An 18,762-nucleotide genomic window follows, 5' to 3' on the forward strand; every position below is an offset into this window, starting at 1 on the left:
AGGTGGTGGAGCAGAAATGCAGACCGTTGTGTGATGGAAATGTTGAGAGGAATTGCATCCCGATTAGAAGTTGATGCAATGGCCCAGAGATGAGGTCAACATATTGAATATGTGAGCAATGATGAAGGAGAAGTTGAGGCAGGAGAAGAAGTAGCAAATCAACTAGTGATCAATCCGAAAGAAGAGAGGTTCTTGAGGGTTTTGAGCAGAGTGAATACCAAACCATATTTTACCCCACTAGATTATGATGGCAAGTTGCATTCAGATGAATTAATGGATTGGATCTCGGAGATGGAAAATTATTTTGATTTTGAGAACACCGCGGAAGAACGGATGGTGAAATATTTTTGTACTAGGTTGAAAGGTCATGTGTCTCTTTGTTTAGTAAGTTGAAATTGAAGTTCTTGTCTAACGACTATCAAGTGAATTTCTTCTCAAAGTTGTAGAACTTGAATCAAAAGGAAACTAGTGTGAAGAAGTATATCGAAGCATTCTACAAACTGATTATTAAATCTGGACACGTCGATGATGAGGTTAAACAAGTTGCCTAATATTTGAATGGATTGAGGATGTCGATACAAGATGACCTCAGTTTGATCAAGTTGCAAAGTGTTGAAGCTTATCAATATGCCTTGAAGGGGGAAGAGAAGTTGAATAAAAGACATGAGTAGAAGTAGCGAGGTTGAGGAGGAAGATTTCAGGGAGGAAGATCCTATACCATAGGTCAAGGAACCTGCGCAGATTATAATAAAGACAAGGAAGTTAGCCAAGATGGTAGTTTGTACCAAGGAGATGACAACAAATATTACCGGAAGAAAGAAAATGAAGGTTACCAGAGTGAGGGTTATGGAAAGGAAGATAAAAGACAACAAAAGAGAGTGTTTAAAGGAACTTTCTTTAAATGCGGAGGATAAGGACATTTTGCCTTTGAATGCACGAAGACAGAGAACTGTGGAAGAGAATCCTTGGCAGAAGAAGAACCTACCGAATCAGGTAACAGACTGAAGGATGGAGAGTTGTGATGATGAGGAGGGAATTGTATCAAACCAGAGGAGAGCAAGAGCCCTTGCAGAGGAAGAATTTGTTCAACACAAGATGAAAGGTAGTTGGTAAGTGTTGTAAAGTTATAATTGACAGTGGTAGTACTGATAACCTTGTTTCGAAAGAAATGGTGACTAAGTTGAATTTAGAGAGATTGAAACACCCTAAGCCCTATAAAATAGCATGGATTCAAGATGAGCATAAGGTATTAGTAAGTGAACAATGTTTGGTAAAATTTAAGATTAGAGCTTATCATGATGAAATTTTGCGTGATATTATGCCTATGGATGTATGCCATATCTTGTTGGGTAGACCTTGGAAGTATGATAGAAAAGAGATGCATGATGGAAGAATGAATATATATACTATTATAGCTAATGGGGAGAAACATATCTTATTGCCTTTGGAAGAACTCGTGAAGGGTGAAGTTTGTACTAATGCTAGAATATGTCTAGTTAATGGAAGAAAGTTCCTAGATGGGATGAGACATGAGAATATGTTCTTTTCCTTAATTCCTAAGAAGACTGAAGTCTGGAGCCTGAAGAAGAACCACCAGAGGAGATACAAGAGTTGATGATAGAGTATGGAGACATCATTTCAGATAATGTACTTGACAGATTGCCCCCGTGAGAAGTATCAATCATTGCATGGACCTGATTCCTAGAGCTAGTTTGCCTAATAAAGCAACACACCAAATGACATTGACAAAGAATGAGGAGTTAAACAAACAAGTGTAGGAGTTTTTGAGGAAAGGTCTAGTCTAAGAGAGTTTGAGTCCTTGTGCAGTTCCAATAGTGTTAGTACCTAAGAAGAATGGAGAATGGAGGATGTGTACTAATTCTAGAGAAATAAATAAGATCACAGTAAAGTACCAATTCCTTTGCCTAGGATGGATGGCATAATGGATTGTTTTAGTGGAGCCATGTATTATACAAAGATAGAATTGAAGAGTTGATACCATCAAATCTGAATCAGAGGAGATGAGTGAAAGCCAACATTCAAGACAAACAAAGGATTGTATGAATGGTTGGTAATGTCTTTTGGACTAACTAATGCACCGAGCACTTTCATGAGATTGATGAATGAGGTATTGAAGAAATTTTTAGGTAAGTTTGTTATTGTGTACTTGGATGACATTCTGATTTTCAATAAGACAAAGGAGGAACATATGTTGCATGTAAGACAAGTTCTGCAAAGGTTGAGAGAAGAGAATTTGTTGATAAACATTAAGAAGTGCAGTTTCATGAAGGAAGAGTTAGTTTACTTGGGATTTGTGATATCTACAAATGGATTGAAGATGGATCCTGAGAAAGTAAGAGCAATTATTGATTAGCCTACACTAGAGAGCATTGGAGAGGTAAGATTGTTTCATGGATTAGCTAGTTTCTACTGGAAGTTCATCAAAAAATTTAGTTCGATTTGCAGCCCTATGATAGAAACAATGAGAGGAGATAGAAAGGATTTCAAGTGGACAACTGGAGAAAATAGGAACTTTGAGTTGTTGAAGCAAAAGGTGATAGAGCAGATTGTGATGCAAGTGGGAATGCAATTGAAGCAGTGTTGAGTCAAGAGGGAAGACCGATAGCTTATTTCAATGAGAAATTGAAGGATGGAAGGAGAAGGTATTCAATGTATGCTCATTCATTCTATGCCATAATTCAAGCATTGAAGAAACAAAGACATTATTTGTTGACTAGGGTGTTTGTGTTGTATACTGATCATCAAGCTTTGCAATATTTGAAGAGTCAATGTAAGTTGAATCAAAGACACATGAGATGGGTAGAGTATTTGCAGAGTTATACTTTTTTTTTTAAGCATAGAAGTGGGAAGTCAAATAAAGTTGTTGATGCCTTGAGAAGGAGGAATTTGTTGATAGAGATGAGAAAAAAGTATTAGTGATAGGAAGGTAGTGCAAGGTGGTTGCCAAGTGGCTAGAATGTTTACTAAATGAAAGGTTCCTGCTATTTCAAGGTGTATTCACAAAAATCAGAGTGCAAAAAGCTCAAAGGCAATCTAGAAACTCTCCTTGTTCCACCTCCCTAAGTCAAACTCTCCTTGGTTACTTAAGGGCTTCAACTCCATAGTTGTTGTCATCCTTTCAAGTGCTACAAAACTGACTTATGAAGTCAAACTCACCAAATATGTTGGATTCATGTTAGGTTAACCTATTTCAACTTGATTTGTTGGGTTTCATACTTTGCAACCTTCTTTGGCATACTCGATTTGACAAAAACCTAGTTTTGGGCCTAAAACGAGCTACTAGGAATTAGCCCTCCTTTTGGGGTTTTGTGCACACCCTACTCAAGCGATGGACTTCTAGACAAAAAGAAGTTGATATTCAGACACCCTTTTGGGAGTTCTTGAATATTTTCTAAGTCTCAGGGTCTCTTAGGCCTTCTCCATGACTATCCCCAAAATGGGTGCAAAAGGAGGGTTTGCAAGGGTTTTAATGGCAAATAATGACTAACAGGTTGGAGACCTTCAATATGGACCATACAAACTTGGTTCTACCATGTTACATGTTAGTTAAGCCACAAAAAGACAACTTTGTACCTTTCCAAGGTTAGAGAACAAGATTTCCAAAAAATTGCTCATGAGAGGTATGCAACAATGACAACTTCTCCATTCTTGTTGTCTACAAACACATCTTAGGTATGAAAACCAATTACATTTCAAAACAAGAGAACATGTCTATCATGAAAGACACACAAATATCACATTAGCCCTACACAAAAGCCATTAGGCAATTACAAACAAAGATTTGTTCACAATCAAGTCTTTTATGACTATACTTTTCTCCTTTCATTGTTTTTCCACTTTGACCTCCACTTTACCACTATCAAAAACACCTTTGAAAAGGTTTGATTGGTGCCTTTCTATCACTGCTATGTCCTTGGTTGTTTCTATTCCTTCATACCTGCTATTTGGAAGAGGAAGAATGCAATAACAACTTCATTTAAAATGCTAAAATCAGTCATAAATGACTGTGATAGCCTGCTGGGCGTTTCAACTTTGCCTCAAGGATCATTAATTGATCTTGGAAACTTACTAACCCATGGAAAATACCAAAAATAACTCCTTTTTCTTGTTTGCAATCAATTAGAAGGAGGTACAATGCCTTACAAGCTCCAATGCATGGTGGAGAGTAAGCAAGTGGAAGGAAATTAACTCTAAAATAGTGACTCACTGTCTTTTACAATATTTTCACAAAATAAACATGAAATAATCCTCCTTATGGCTTAGAAAGCCTCTTTGCCTTTACATTCAAACTTAACATCAAAACAGGTCTGATAATCTGATGATTGCATTTTCTATGGAAGAGCAAAGCATCAAACTTCTTCAAGACCCTAGCCAAATGGCACACTTGCCTAAGGCTCCATGGCCACAAAACTCCTTGCACTTGCATTCTTGAAAAAAAAACATGTATTTACATAATTTAAAAGTTGACCAACTGGTTCTTGGGAAGCCATGAACATTTCAGGACTTTAAGAAGCCAAGTTGGTCAAGCATCCTTGCCAATTTCCTAGACAAGGCAGTGAAACTGTCAAAACAAACTAATTTTACTAAAAACTCAAAACTTGATGAAATTAGATGCCACCAAAGGGAAAAGATTAAGAAAAAATAATAGAATCTTAAAATGCAAGAATAGTATGACCAAGTACAGCAGGTGTACGGGCTGCTGTTCACATGGAGTTAAAAACTAGGGAAAAACCAAGTAAAACTAGTGCAAACTTGTAAAATGCTCCATAAATCCAGAAAATCAACCATTAAAATGGTTCAAGTAGGAGAATAAATACCTCCAAAAATCATTTATCCTCCTGTACGGATAAGTACATGTCCAAGAGCACACAAATTTGACATTTTCATGTCTAAAATGACAACTTTTAATGCCTAGATGATGCAAGGTTGACCTCCAAGACTAACAATCACCTAAAAATACTTCTCACACCTAAAAACCAAGCATAAAACATGTCTAAAACCTTTTCATAACAAAAACACATCAAAAACTCACTTTTTACAACATTTTGCCAGGCAACTCCAAAACTGGCAATTTTGAGCAAAAAGAGGAAAACGGGAAACATGACCACACAATGAGTTCAAAACTCATCCAAACAACTTAGAACAACTCAAAATAAACTTAGACAAACTTTCCAACTCAAAAATAAGAAAAATTGAAAATGAAGCTAAAAATGAAGCTATGTGCTCCTGCCATACTCCCCCGGTGACAAAGAAGTCATGTGACTCCTTTGGGCAGAAAAGAAAGAGGAATACCAGCCATGTGGAAGTCACTCTTAGGTATCCAAGTGGCTTCAGAAGCTGGTTGATCTTTCCACTTGATCAAATGTTCAAGGTAGTCATGCTTTCTAGTCTTCTTGATGATTCTGGAATCAAGTACTTGTTCAGGAATGGGAGAAGAAGAAGAGGGGATAGATAGATCAGAAAGGGAATGTGAAATGTCTGAAGCTCTCTGAGTCTCTTTTGGAGGATGTCCCTTGAAAGGTACCAAATCTGCAACATTAAAGATAGGAGACAAGGAAACATCAATAGGTAAATCAATCTTATAAGCATTTGGACCATACTTAGCCAAAATCCTGCAAGGCCCTATTCTTCTCATATGTAGTTTGGTAGGAACTCCCCTTTTCTATCTGGACTTATTGAGATGCACCATCACAAAGTATCCAACTGAGAATTGGACATCCCTCTTGGAAGCATCCACCCTTGCCTTGACTCTTGCTGTGGTGTCTTGCAAAGACTACTTAACTTGTTCATGGATCTCTTTTAGAGATTGTGCCATATCCTCTGTTGTCCCACTAACATGTTGCAAGTTAGTGACATCATGTAACTCAAAAACACCTCTTGGATGCATACCATAAACAATATGAAATGGACTCTTACTAGTGGATCTATTTACACTGTCATTATGGGCAAACTCTGCTTGTGGGATGAGCTGATCCCAGCTTTGTCCATACTCCTTGGTGAGACATCTGAGTAGATTACCCAATGTTCTATTCACCACTTTTGTTTGGCCATCTGTCTGTGGATGGTAAGCTGAGACAAAAGACAAGTTAGTACCCAATTTCTTCCACAAAGTCTTCCAAAAATGACCCAAAAACTTAACATCTTTATTTGATACAATGCTAGATGGCAAACCATGTATTCTAACAACTTCTTTAAAGAAAAGGAAAGCAATATGACTAGCATCATTAGTAGTTTTGCAAGGTATAAAGTGAGCCATTTTGCTAAATTTGTCAACAACCACAAAAATAATGTCATACGCTGCTTTTGTCTTTGGTAAACCTACAACAAAATCCATACTGATGCACTCCCATGGCCTAGAAGGAATGGGAAGTGGCTGATATAAACCAGCATTAGTGCTATTACCTTTGGCCTTCTGACATAGCATGCACTGTTCAACATACCTTCTGATATCTCTCTACATCTTAGGCCAATAATAGAAGCGTTGAACCAACTCTAAGGTCTTATTGAGACCAAAATGACCACTCAGACACCCATTGTGTTTCTCTTGGATGGGATTTTCTCTCATGGAACCTTTAGGAACACATAGCTGTCATCCCCTGAATAACAAACCATTCTGCAATGTATAGTCAGCATACTCACTATGGAAATGATTCTCAAAAGCAAGACAAACTTTATAAGCAGCAGCAAAATCATCATCATCAGGATACAAATCTTGAAAGCAATCAATACCAATACTCTTAACTTGGATCTCTTGAATAGTCGGCAATCTCCTACTTAAAGCATCAACTACTTTGTTACATTGGCCTTTCTTGTGCTTAAGAGTAAAGGTATATGCTTGTAGGTACTCTACCCATTTCACATGCCTATGGTTGAGTTTATCCTGAGAATTCAAGAAACTGACTTCTTGGTTGTCTGTATACACAACAAATTCTTTAGGAAGCAAGTAATGCCTCCACTTCCTGAGTGCCTGCACCAATGCATATAACTCTAAATCATAAGATGAATAATTTTTCTTTGCATCATTCAATTTTTCACGAAAGAAATTAACTGGTCTATTATCTTGACTCAAGACTGCACCTACTGCAAGATGACTGGCATCACATTCTATAGTAAAGAGCTTATCAAAGCTAGGAAGGATTAACACTGGCTGTGTAGCAACTTTAGTTTTGAGTAACTCAAACCCCTTATTGACTGCTTCTGTCCATTGAAAATTGACCTTATAACCACCCTTTATTGTATCTAACATGGGTGCACAAATCTCACTGAAACCTCGGATAAACTTTCTGTAAAACTGGGCTAGACCATGAAAACTCCTAACTTCACTGGCTGATTGTGGGGTTGGCCAACTTGTTATGGCTGAAACTTTAGATTGATCCATCTTAAGATCTCCACGGGACACAACAAAACCAAGATAGACTAGCTCTTGCTACATAAAATCACATTTCTCAAGATTTATGGTTAACTACTCATCAAATAATCTTTACAAAACAATGGCTAAGTGTTTCAAATGCTCCTCTTTAGTCTTACTAAGAATGAGAATATCATCTAAGTAGACTACCACAAACTTACTAAGAAATTCCTGCAATACTTCATTCATTAACCTAATAAAGGTACTGGGAGCATTAGAGAGTCCAAAAGACATAACCAACCATTCATAAAGACCTTCATTTGTTTTGAAAGTAGTTTTCCACTCATCACCCTCTTTTATTCTTATCTGATGGTAACCACTCTTTAAGTCTATTTTTGTGAAATACCTTGCACCCCGTAAACAATCCATCAAATCTTCTATCCTGGGAATAGGGAACCTGTACCTTATGGTGATTTTGTTGATAGCTCTGAAGTCTGTGCATAGTCTCCATGTGCCCCCTTTCTTAGGTGCTAACACAATGGGTACGACACAAGGACTTATACTCTTTCTTATTAATCCTTGATCCAATAACTCTTGAATCTATCTAGCTACCTCTTTGTTCTATTCAGGAGTCATCTTATATGCTACTTTGTTTGGCAAAGAAGCTCCTGGTATAAAGTGAATTTGATGACTAATGACTCTAGGAGGGGGTAATGTTGCTAGTTGTCCATCACTGATGATGCCCTTAAAGTTATCAAGAATTTGCTGCACTTCTTGTGGGATCTCAACTTGTTTTTCTTTCTTCTCCTCCTTAGGTTTCACTACAAGTGCATAACCAATCCCATCTCCCTCTTTCATGGTTTGGATGAACTCTTTTTCATTGAATAATAACACTTTAGGTGCCTATGGTTTTCTATTCTCTGTCTCTTCACTAAGGGACTGGATTTTGTAGACAATACCATTCTTTTGAAAGGAATGTGTGTGTTTTTCACCATCATGGTGTGCCCTTCTGTCAAATTGCCAAGGTCTACCTAATAGTAGATGGCAAGCATCCATAGGAAGGATGTCACATAGTATCCTATCCTTGTATTCACCTATGTTGAAGTCTACCCATGCTTGTTCATTAACTAGGACATGTTGCCCCTTGTTCAACCAGGTTACCTTGTAGGGTTCACTGTGCCTCATTCTAGGTAGGTTCAATTTGCTAACTGCCTCCTCTAAGATAACGTTATCTATGGTACCTGAATCTATAACCACCTTACATACCTTGCCCAAGATTTTTCACTTTATCCTGAACAATGCTCTTCTCTAAGACACTTCACTCTTGTTAGGTTCTTGCATCAATACTCTCCTCATCATTAGACTCTCACCATCTTCGGGTGCTAGGTGCATTTCTAGAGTTCTTGTACTACTTCCTTCCTCCTGAACATAGTTCACTCTCTTTTCACCTCCATGGGAAGAAATAGGCTTTTCTGGACACCTATAAGCAGGATGACCCAATTTCTGATAGTTATAGCATTTCATTGTGGAGAAGTAAGATGCTCTACTTGGTCCACTAGATCTACCCCTTCCTGGGTTGCTTGATCCCCTACCCCTATAGTTGGGCTTGCTCTGAGAATCCCCGCTTTGCTCTATAAGCTTAAATTCCCCCTGGGACCTTTGATCTATGTGTCTTCCCCCAAAACTGCCTCGATGGCCTCGACCATCTCTGCCTCTTCCTCTACCTCTGTCATGTTGTTCTTGCTTCTTCCTACTCCTTTCCTCTACCTTGAGTGCAAGTTGATAACACTTCTGGACTATTGTAGGGCACAACAAACTCAACTTTTCCTGTATGTTCCATCTCAAGCCATTGAGATACCTAGTAACCTTGACATTTTCATCCTCTTGGATCTTTGACCTAAGGCATAGCTTCTGAAACTCATCGGTGTAGGTACTGACATCTAACTCTCTTTGCCTAAGGTTTTGCCTTTTCCTATGAAGCTATATTTCATAGTCCTCTAGAATGTAAGTCTCTCTGATTTTGGACAACATTCCCTTCCAAGTTGCTATGGGCTTTTTGCCCTCTTTCTCATGTTCATCCTGGATGAACTTCCACCATGTTAAGGCAGCTCCTCTCAACCTGGATTTAGCCACCTTCACTTTTTGGGCCTCTGTCACACCATCACATTCAAAATGGTTCTCATGCCCCTCAATCCACTCCATGACCACTTCTGGGTCCATTTTACCACTGAATAGTGGGACTCCTTCTAGTGTTCTCCCACTCATAGCCTTCAAGGCTTTCAAAAAGGGTTCATTCTCTATCACAGGGTTTGGTATAGGGGTTTCATCCTCTATAGCTAAGAGCTTACCCCTGCCTTCTGTACCCTCTATCTTATTGTTGGCTTCATCTGCCTTCACTTCTACTTCACCCAACTTCTGCTCTAGGAGGTCTAGCTTCAATTTGAGTAACCTATTTTCTTCTTCCTGGTCTTCCACTTTCTTTGCTAATTTTGCATTTGTCACCATGGTTGCCAAACTGCTACTTCTTCCCAAGTGTAACTGGGCTCTGATACCACTATGATAGCAAGGTAGTGCAAGGTGGTTGCCAAGTGGCTAGAATGTTTACTAAATGAAAGGTTCCTACTGTTTCAAGGTATATTCACCAAAATCAGAGTGCAAAAAGCTCAAAGGCAATCTAGCAACTCTCCTTGTTCCACCTCCCTAAGTCAAACTCTCCTTGGTTACTCAAGGGCTTCGACTCCATAGTTGTTGTCATCCTTTCAAGTGCTACAAAACTGACTTATGAAGTAAAACTCACCAAATATGTTGGATTCATGTTAGGTTAACCTATTTCAACTTGATTTGTTGGGTTTCATGCTTTGCAACCTTCTTTGGCATACTTGATTTGACAAAAACCCAATTTTAGGCCTAAAACGGGCTACTAGGAATTAGCCCTCCTTTTGGGGTTTTCTGCTCACCCTGCTCAAGCGATGGACTTCCAGAAAAAAATAAGTTGATATTCAGACACCCTTTTGGGAGTTCTTGAAGATTTTCTAAGTCTCAGGGTCTCTTAGGCCTTCTCCGTGACTGTCCCAAAAATGGGTGCAAAAGGAGGGTTTGCAAGGGTTTTAATGGCAAATAATGACTAACAAGTTGGAGACCTTCAATATGGACCATACAAACTTGGTTCTACCATGTTACATGTTAGTTAAGCCACAAAAAGACAACTTTGTACCTTTCCAAGGTTAGAGAACAAGATTTCCAAAAAAATGCTCATGAGAGGTATGCAAAAATGACAACTTTTCCGTTCTTGTTGTCTACAAACACATCTTAGGTATGAAAACCAATTACATTTCAAAACAAGAGAACATGTCTATCATGAAAGACACACAAATATCACATTAGCCCTGCACAAAAGCCATTAGGAAATTACAAACAAATATTTGTTCACAATCAAGTCTTTTATGACCGCACTTTTCTCCTTTCATTGTTTTTCCACTTTGACCTGCACTTTACCACTGTCAAAAACACCTTTGCAAAGGTCTGATTGGTGCCTTTCTATCACTGCTCTATCCTTGGTTGTTTCTAGTCCTTCATACCTGCTATTTGGAAGAGGAAGAATGCAATAACAACTTCATTTAAAATGCTAAAATCAGTCATAAATGATTGTGACAGCCTACTGGGCGTTTCAACTTTGCCTCAAGGATCATTAATTGATTTTGGCAACTTACTAACCCATGGACAATACCAAAAATCACTCCTTGTTCTTGTTTTCAAGCAATTAGAAGGAGGTACAATGCCTTACAAGCTCCAATGCATGGTGGAGAGTAAGCAAGTGAAAGGAAATTAACTCTAAAACAGTGACTCACTGTCTTTTACAATATTTTCACAAACTAAACATGAAATCATCTTCCTTATGGCTTAGAAAGTCTTTTTGCCTTTACATTCAAACTTAACATCAAAATAGGTCTGATAATCTGATGAGTGCATTTTCTATGGAAGAGCAAAGCATCAAACTTCTTCAAGACCCTAGCCAAATGGCACACTTGCCTAGGGCTCCATGGCCACAAAACTCCTTGCACCTGCATTCTTGAAAACAAAACATGTATTTACATAATTTAAAAGTTGACCAACTGGTTCTTGGGAAGCCATGAACATTTTAGGACTTTAAGAAGCCAAGTTGGTCAAGCATCCTTGCCAATTTCCTAGACAAGGCAGTGAAACTGTCAAAACAAACTAATTTTACTAAAAACTCAAAACTTGATGAAATTAGATGCCACCAAAGGGAAAAGCTTAAGAAAACATAATAGAATCTTAAAATGCAAGAACAGTATGGCCAAGTACAGCAGGTGTACGGACTGCTGTTCACATGGAGTTAAAAACTAGGGAAAAACCAAGTAAAACTAGTGCAAACTTGTAAAATGCTTCATAAATCCATGAAATCAACCCTTACAATGGTTCAAGCAGGAGAATAAATACCTCCACAAATTAATTATCCTTCTGTACAGACAGGTACATGTCCAAGAGCACACAAATTTGACATTTTCATGTCTAAAATGACAACTTTTAATGCCTAGATGATTTAAGGTTGACCTCCAAGACTAACAATCACCTAAAAACACTTCTCCCACCTAAAACCCAAGCATAAAACATGTCTAAAACCTTTTCAAAACAAAAACACATAAAAAACTCGCTTTTTACAACATTTTGCCAGGCAACTCCAAAACTGGCAATTTTGAGCAAAAAGAGGAAAACAGGAAACATGACCACACAATGAGTTCAAAACTCATCCAGACAACTTAGAACAACTCAAAATCAAATTAGACAAACTTTCCAATTCAAAACTAAGAAAAATCAAACCTGTGATGAAAATGAAGCTGAAAATGAAGCTAGGTGCTCCTGCACCAATTAGGTTTTAAAGAATTGAAGAACTTGTATAAGGATGACCCAATTTTGCAGAACCTTGGAGAGCTTGCATAGAACCTGTTGCGGTGGATAGGAGTAAGTGGCTAGATTATTTCCTTCAAGATGAGATGTTGTTTAGAAGAAATCAGTTGTGTATACACCAGAGCTCTATGAGAGACAATCTGATAAAGGAGAAGCATAGTGGACAAGACAACAACCTTGGTAAGTGAGAATTACTTTTGGCCTCAGATTCAGAAGGATGTTAGGAAATTTGTTCAAAGTTGTAGGCTTCGCCAACCACCAAAAGGAGGTAATTAGAATGTTGGACTATATAAGCCTTTGATAGTTCTGGAGAGACCTTGGGAGGACATAAGCATGAATTTCATACTTGGCTTACCTAAAACACAAAGAGGAAATGATTCTATATTTGTGTGGTGGATAGATTCTCAAAGATGACATATTTCATACCTTGTAGGAAGACAACAAATGTTGTGCATGTTGTTGACCTATTTTTCAAAGAAGTGGTAAGATTGCACGGATTACCTAAAAGCATAATTTCTGACAGAGATACTAATTTTGTTGGATTATTTTTGAGAATACCTTGGAAGAAGTTGAAGACAAATTTTAAGTTCAGTTCTACTTTTCACCCACAGACTAATGGACTGACAAAGGTAGTAAATAGGAGCTTGGGAAACTTGTTAAGATCCTTAGTTGCAGAGAAAACTGAAAGTTGGGACTTGATTCTTGCACATGCAAAATTTTCCTACAATAATTTAGTGAACATGAGTACCAAAAGAACACCTTTTGAGATTGTTACTGGAGTACACACTAGAGGCATATCAGAACTAAGATACATCAGTAATGAGGATAAGCAAAGTACAGAAGCATAAGAGTTCGCAGGGCATATGAATACAATGCATAATCAAGTTAAACAGCATTTGGAAGACATGAACAACGAGTATAAGGAGAAGGCAGATGAGAAGAGGAGACATAAGGAATTTGAAGTTGGAGATGAAGTGATGGTGTATCTAAGAAAAGAAAGATTCCCAGTTGGTGCCTATAATAAGTTTAAGATGAGGAAGTTTGGACCTTGTAAGATCTTGAAAAAATTCAATTCCAAAAATGCATATGAAGTGGAGTTACCAGATAGTTTGAGTATTTCGCCTATATTCAACATTGTAGACTTGTATTAGTATCATGAGGCTGAATTCAATGCAAACAATGCAACAGAATTGGAGAAGAAAATGCCCCAGAAGGTACTAGACCAGATTGAAGAGATTTTGGATAGCATAATTAGGTGTAGCACTCACAACAAGCAGTATAGAGAGTATCTTGTGAAGTGGTAAGGAAGACCAGTTGAAGATTCATCATGGATTTCTCAGGTTGATGTGGATCGTCTTGGTTTTCCTTTAGCCCCAACAAAGTGAGAGGCTCACTTTTCAATCAACCCCGGATGTCTGATGCAGGAGCATCCCTAGTTCTTGGCAATCTTGCATCAACCAAAAACCTTTTCCTTTCAGTTTGTTTCTTGTTTTGCAGTTTTAATATTTATTTTTGTTTTCTCATCGGATGTTGCGGAGTTGTATTTGGTTTGAGGACTTGTTCATCAATCTTATCCTTGGTTTGCGGGACCTTTGGATCTTTTTCCAGCAAGTTATCATTTCCGGGATACGGGGCAGTTCTCTTTCATGTGTACTAGAAATGCCTAGACCTATTTGCTATTGTCGATGCTTGCGGATCTTTTTCGTTGCTTGCGGAACTTGATTTTGTTATTTCCAACATTACTTGGCATGTGGTTGACCTTCCCTTAAGTCCACACTTCATCCTTTGGATTTTCTAGAGGGATCTCTTTGGCAAAGGCCGACCTTGTTGTTTTACACATTTCATCTTGTTCATTGGCATTTATTTCATCTTGGGTTGTTGTGGATCATCCTTGATCATATAAATCAATGTAATTAAGCATTTAGAGATCAGTTTTAGAAGATAGAAGAAAGATCTAAGGATTAGGAGTTCTGGAGTTGGCTCACATTCTTGCTTTCAAGTCGAATGTTGTATAACACACATGTTTTCTACTCAGGTCTGTGAGCCGAATTTTGTGAGCCCGCATGTTGCCGACAGTTTGTAACCAATTTCTATGATATAATAAAACTGATTCTTCTTTGTCTCCATCACATTGTGTTGATTGTGTTGTGTTAAATTGCTACACGGTCCAAATTGTTCTCCTTGAAGACCCTCCTAACCGTGACTGCACCAAAAGATTTCCTCGCCTTACTACGAAATTAGCAATTACATTTGAGTTTTTAAACAGATTGTCTAGAACAACTATGAGAACTTTCTCAAAATCCTTCAAATATGCTGACTGCCACATTTAAACCAAATTGGTCACCTAAGATTATTTGAAGAAATGTAAAACGTTTGCACTATTTCAAACCTGGATAATGTTCTTGTCAAGATTATTGATGATGCTAAATAAAAATAGTAATAATTATCAACAAAGAAAAATGGAGGAGTATAGAGGACGGGGGGAGTATAGAACAGCAAGCGAGTCACCCAATAGAAGAAGCGTCTCCCCACCATCTAGTTATTCAGTGCAATAATCATAGTAATTGCTAGGACCAAACAAATAGATACATTGCCATTTTGACAATCATAACATTTATTCAAAGAGCAGGCTTTTCTTATATCAAATTGGGATTAAGATTATTACCAATCTCGTTAAGATGGTTGACTTTCTCTCCTATTACGGAGTTCATATTATTCTATGCAGAGTTGAGGTCAGGAAGTAGCGTTATTGAAAACAAGATAAGATTCCATAGCGTGCAGACCCCAATCCATCAAAACAAAATAAGACGAAATACTTCGTTGACATTTCGATAACAATGGGATATCTAAACCCATTATAATTCTTCCAAATATTCTATGCTGGAAGACACCTAAACAGTTAAGCAGTGAAAAAATGATTTGACAGCACTCACAATTTGACTCAGACTTGCACAATTTTGTTTTCAAAACAGAAATCCACGTTTTCTCTACGCTTGAAGATCGAATGAAAGTCCAGAGAGACCGACACTTTACTAGTAATTAGCGTCAAGGCAATCTCTTTTGAATGAATCAATGTTAATGAAATTTTATTAGTAATCTTGGTGTGGATTAGGTATATATAGAGAGAGAGGGGTTGAAGAGTTATTGAAACTTATTTGTTATTTTTTTAATATAATATGAGTTGGCAGGTAGTTAATTAAAAAAAAAGTATATGGTGAAGTTCTTAATAGACAAGTCGAAGCTTTGGATTAACTATTTATTAACTTACATTAATTTTATCTATGTTTTAATGTTCAAAATTTAATATTCTAAGTCGCAACATCTTTGAAATGTACAAAACTAAAATAAAAAATTATATGAAAGTAATATCTCAGTATCTTAGCCTCATTCTCTTTATCTCTCTTGCGCTTTCTATCTCCCTCTTTCTCTTTTTGTCTATCTACTTCTCAATATCCCTCTCTCTTTAATAAAGCTTTTAAAGTAATTTGATGTAGGTGAAAGAGCATAAGTTACTCACAGGTGAAATTACTAATAACTAGGGAATCACACCTTTGTGTGCAATGGGTATATTGACAACCATTTTTATTTTTTCAAAATTATATGGCAAAGTATAGTATTTTGAGTAAAGAGTAGTGGAATGTGAATTGGAGTTTGCTTGGAATTTCCAAGAAAACAATTAGAAATAATTCCTCAAAGAGATGTTATCACATGATATGTGAAGATTGTATAGGATATGCATTCTCTTTGGCATGATAGGAAAAAAATCGAAATCTATAATCTAAAAAGTTAAAATGTATAATATACTATATTGTAAATGCATATAGTGGAAGTGGATCGATTTGTTTACATTGTAAAGAGTTGAAGAATTTGAGGTTTTTTAGAGAAATTAAAATATTGTTGTCTTGTGGAAATCAAGATGGAATTTTCTTGATGCCTTGTGCTCCTTGAATGGGATTACCTCCACCTCTTTCTTCTCTGCCCTCTTTTTTTTTTCCATAAATGTAGTTTCTAAAGAGCATCTTCTTCTTTTATTCAACAAGGATATTCATATAAGTTGACACCTACGATGGTGATACTTTTGATAAATCTTAGATTAATGATAATTATGTTTTTCTATGGTGAAAGAGAGGTGGATAACTCTATCTAGTATTTTAACTAGAACCAAACCCTTTTTCATAGAATGTTGGAATATGAAATACAAGGGTGTTATACTTGACTAAATCTTAGTCAAATATTGTCAAACAAGCTAGCTTAAAACAATGATCAATAATCACATAAACTAATAAAATATACTAATAAATAAATAGAAACTACAAGCAAGTACAAAAATGAAACTAAGACATAGAGGTGCACATGTGACAAAAAATTGGCCTAAAATAGTTGGACCAATGTGCTAGGTGCCTTGGTCTAGATATGTGTCTCAATGCAAAGTGTCAAGAATGTCCAAACTACAAGCTTTCTAAAATATAGGTCAAGATGACTAGCATATTTCAATCTTTTTCTTTCTTCTTTTTCTCTTGTAATCTCTATCTTAGTCTCTTCAATGCTTCTATACCTTCAATTTTGAATTCGAACCTATATCACAAACTACAAATGCACAAAAGAGGAGAAAAATGGTGTTGAGGCTATGCAAGTTCTTTCCCTAGTCATGCCCCCATTTTGGTGATTTGTGTGCCTCTATGGATAGTGAAGTTGGATATGAAATAAAAGTGTGTTCTCTAAATCTTTAGTGTGTTTAAGATCATGGTAACTAAATAAGTCAATAAACATATTTACAAGAGTCATACTCAAGTATCTTTAGAGTGAACCCTAGATAAGATAATAAAAGGTGATGCAAATATCCACTCAAAAATATATGAATAAATGATTGAACTTAAATAAAGGATAAAAATATATTTGAAGATACAACTCAAAAATGTAGGAATAACATGAAATCATAAGAAACCCTTAGGGAGAGGCATAAGGAAATCAACAGTTGGTCATTCCCTCTCATCTTTCAATGTTCCTTGAAGCTTACATCATGATCAATGCTAAAGCATGAACAGTTGCATAAATAATTGATGTTTCTAATTATTTCTTATATTTGTAGACCTGTGGACTCAAATTTGGTAGAGCTCTCTTATTATAAAGATTGTGTTTCCAAATTAGAAAATCTACATGCTTATATATGAGTTACAAGCTTAATGTTGATAAAAAAAAACTGACATAAAAAGTCCATATTCAAATATCAAGACCAAAATTTGAAATTTCATGACCAACACTAAAAATCTCCAAAAATTCAAGAATTTTTGTTAGGACTAGTAAGAAAATTGACAATTTTCCACCAAAATAGGCCTTGAAAAAGTGAGATGCAAGATATATTAAAGAACTAATAATGGATCTACTCCTAATATTTGAATTGATAATCATTAAATATGAAATAATGTGTCTTAAAATTTAAATTATGATAAAACCCATCTTCTTGATTTGGGGGTCAAATTCAAGGCTAGAAATGGTCCTAAAAATGCTTAAATAGGAGTGGAAACTAAAGTAAGTGCTAAGGAGAGTGTGAAATTGGGCTCGCAATCAAAGATTACAATTTATGACACTAGATTTATCCCCCACTTTAATGATCATCTGACACTACATGAATATACATGATAACGTACATGAAAGTAAGTATTAATGTAAACATGACATTCTCAAGGGTGTCAAACGAAGCCCCCAATGTAGCAATGCCTCCAATATAATATTAGGAACCATATTCTACAAAACCATTTTGTTAGTGAAATCAAAATCACTTATAATCCTTACTAAGAGTGATGAAATTCAAGGGAATATATATACCCCCTTTTACTACTTGCTTTCATGTATGTAATAATAGGGTACCATGTATACCACATTGAATTGTGAAAAGAATTGGTGACAAATACTTCCAATAGGGTCATTAGTGAAAAACTACCATATCAAAAAAAAATTAGTAAAAAAAGAGTTTAATCATGATTCCAATACAACAAACAAAATACCTATTGGAGCTCTTTAGCTCAAGTTATGGTAAGATGATTGAACTATGCTAGATTAGGGTTTAGAGAGAATTTTCCTTAAATAGTGAAAATTTTCAATTGTTAAACTATTCATCTATCGTATTCAATTTTATCTTTATTGTAGAGGGGTCCAAATTAATTATAAAGCCAAGATACTACATTAGCAAGATTATTAGCCACACTAGATAGATGTACTAAAGGAATGCATCATGAATGGCACACAGGCACATGAGGTAGGCCATAATAACTTTGCTATGTTGTTTATATTGTGATTTTTTTTATTAGGCACATGCAAATTGACCTATCTTTAACTTTGTGACTTCTCTTTTGGGTGCCTTGGTCTAGATTGGGTATCATGGTGCAATATAGGTGCCATCATCTAGATTGAAGACATGGTCTAGACTAGGTACAATGGTCTAATATAGAAACCATAGTCCTAATTGG

General features: G+C 36.5%; 1 pseudogene; it reads left to right on the forward strand.

Annotated features, from left to right (window-relative positions):
- The first annotated feature begins 771 nt into the window (after positions 1–771).
- LOC131039264 (DNA replication licensing factor MCM4-like) overlaps positions 772–18,762 on the forward strand; it is a 41,574-nt pseudogene continuing 23,583 nt past the window's right edge.

This window comes from Cryptomeria japonica, chromosome 10, assembly GCF_030272615.1.
Source record: "Cryptomeria japonica chromosome 10, Sugi_1.0, whole genome shotgun sequence".
In the NCBI taxonomy this organism is placed as follows: Eukaryota; Viridiplantae; Streptophyta; class Pinopsida; order Cupressales; family Cupressaceae; genus Cryptomeria; species Cryptomeria japonica.